The sequence below is a fragment of the Lemur catta genome (genome assembly GCF_020740605.2).
Source record: "Lemur catta isolate mLemCat1 chromosome 10 unlocalized genomic scaffold, mLemCat1.pri SUPER_10_unloc_1, whole genome shotgun sequence".
Lineage (NCBI taxonomy): Eukaryota > Metazoa > Chordata > Mammalia > Primates > Lemuridae > Lemur > Lemur catta.
The window spans coordinates 1392476-1395122 of NW_025423732.1; positions in this window are offsets into that span (position 1 = coordinate 1392476).

The following is a 2647-nucleotide window of genomic DNA, read 5'->3' on the forward strand; positions in this document are numbered from 1 at the left end:
AATCATTTGATTCATCAGCTAGGAATGGCGATTGCTTCTCCAGACCAATCGAAGGCTAGGCCAAAGTACCTCGATCTTTCCAAGAGGTGTGTGGCCCAACTTTTGAAAGAACCGCTAAGTGGAGAACTATTTGGTATTTTTCCTAAGCACTTTTCACCGTAATTGTCCTAAGGTTGGTCTCTGCATCCTTAAGCATACCAGAGTTTTCAAAGACGAAACAGGCTGAGGCCCATTAATCTTGGCATTTCCAATAGTTGGTGCTACAGACTACCAAGAAAGTGTTTTTTTAAGTATTATTCCATTGTGGTTTCAGCATTATTTTCAGAACCCGAGCAGGGTTCTCGCATTAGCATAAGAATCCTGCCTGGTAGTTGAGATATCTGGGTGGGGTGTAAGTGCGGGGTTTCTGTCAGCCCTGCCTTTGATTTGTTTACCTCCAGAGTTGTAAAGTGCATATTTGCGTGAGATGGGAAAAGTGTGGATCGTGCTTCAGATTTCATCCAGACACTTTGAAATGACCAGTGTGTTGGTAATTATTTGCCATTTCCATGGCGTTTGGCACCGTAATAGTCATGAGGTCGGTCTCTGCATCCTGAAGCCTATGATGCTTTTTGCAGAGAAACCTCTGCTGAGGCCCAGGTAACTTGCTATTTCCCATAGCTGGCAAAGGAGCGTTGGAAGATAGGATTGTTTTCAGTATTATTTCACCATTTTTTCACCACTGTTTCAAGAACGGGAGCCCTTTTCAACCGTTAACGGAAGAATCCTTCTTTGGAGATGAGATAATTTTCAGGGGTGGCTAGTGCAGGGCCTCTGTCAGTCCTGGGTTTGTTGGACTAGCGCCAGACATGAGAAGTGCGCCTTTGTGGGACAGGTGAATAGTGCGGATCCTGTTTCAGTCTAAAGAGTGAAACAGGATCCGCACTTTTCACCATTCCTTTCAGAATCATTTGATTCATCAGCTAGGAATGGCGATTGCTTCTCCAGACCAATCGAAGGCTAGGCCAAAGTACCTCGATCTTTCCAAGAGGTGTGTGGCCCAACTTTTGAAAGACCCGCTAAGTGGAGAACTATTTGGTATTTTTCCTAAGCACTTTTCACCGTAATTGTCATAAGGTTGGTCTCTGCATCCTTAAGCATACGAGACTTTTCACAGACGAAATAGGCTGAGGCCCAGTAATCTTGGCATTTTCAATAGTTGGTCCTAGAGACTACCAAGAAAGTGTTCTTTTAAGTATTATTCCGTTGTGGTTTCAGCATTATTTTCAGAACCCGAGCAGGCTTCTCGCATTAGCATAAGAATCCTGCCTGGTAGTTGAGATTTCATGGTGGGGTGTAAGTGCGGGGCTTCTGTCAGCCCTGCCTTTGATTTGTTTACCTCCAGAGTTGGAAAGTGCATATTTGCGTGAGATGGGAAAAGTGTGGATCGTGCTTCAGATTTCATCCTGACACTTTGAAATGACCAGTGTGTTGGTAATTATTTGCCAATTATTACGTTTGGCACCGTAATAGTCATGAGGTCGGTCTGTGCATCCTGAAGCCTATGATGCTTTTTGCAGAGAAACCTCTGCTGAGGCCCAGGTAACTTGCTATTTCCCATAGCTGGCACAGGAGCCTTGGAAGATAGGATTGTTTTCAGTATTATTTCACCATTTTTTCACCACTGTTTCAAGAACGGGAGCCCTTTTCAACCGCTAGCGGAAGAATACTTCTTTGGAGATGAGATATTTTTCTGGGGTGGCAAGTGCAGGGCCTCTGTCAGTCCTGGGTTTGTTGGACTGGCGCCAGACATGAGAAGTGCGCCTTTGTGGGACAGGTGAATAGTGCGGATCCTGTTTCAGTCTAAAGACTGAAACAGGATCCGCACTTTTCACCATTCCTTTCAGAATCATTTGGTTCATCAGCTAAGAATGCCGATTGCTTCTCCAGACCAATCGAAGGCTAGGCCAAAGTAACTCGATCTTTCCAAGAGGTGTTTGGCCCAATTTTTGAAAGAACCGCTAAGTGGAGAACTATTTGGTATTTTTTGTAAGCACTTTTCACCGTAATTGTCATAAGGTTGGTCTCTGCATCCTTAAGCATACGAGACTTTTCACAGATGAAACAGGCTGAGGCCCAGTAATCTTGGCATTTTCAATAGTTGGTCCTAGAGACTACCAAGAAAGTGTTCTTTTAAGTATTATTCCGTTGTGGTTTCAGCATTATTTTCAGAACCCGAGCAGGGTTCCCGCATTAGCATAAGAATCCTGCCTGGTAGTTGAGATTTCTGGGTGGGGTGTAGGTGCGGGGCTTCTGTCAGCCCTGCCTTTGATTTGTTTACCTCCAGAGTTGGAAAGTGCATATTTGCGTGAGATGGGAAAAGTGTGAATCGTGCTTCAGATTTCATCCAGACACTTTGAAATGACCAGTGTGTTGGTAATTATTTCCGATTTCCATGGTATTTGGCACCATAATATTCATGAGGTCGGTCTCTGCATCCTGAAGCCTATGATGCTTTTTGCAGGGAAACCTCTGCTGAGGCCCAGGTAACTTGCTATTTCCCATAGCTGGCACAGGAGTCTTGGAAGATAGGATTGTTTTCAGTATTATTTCACCATTTTTTCACCACTGTTTCAAGAACGGGAGCCCTTTTCAACCGTTAGCGGAA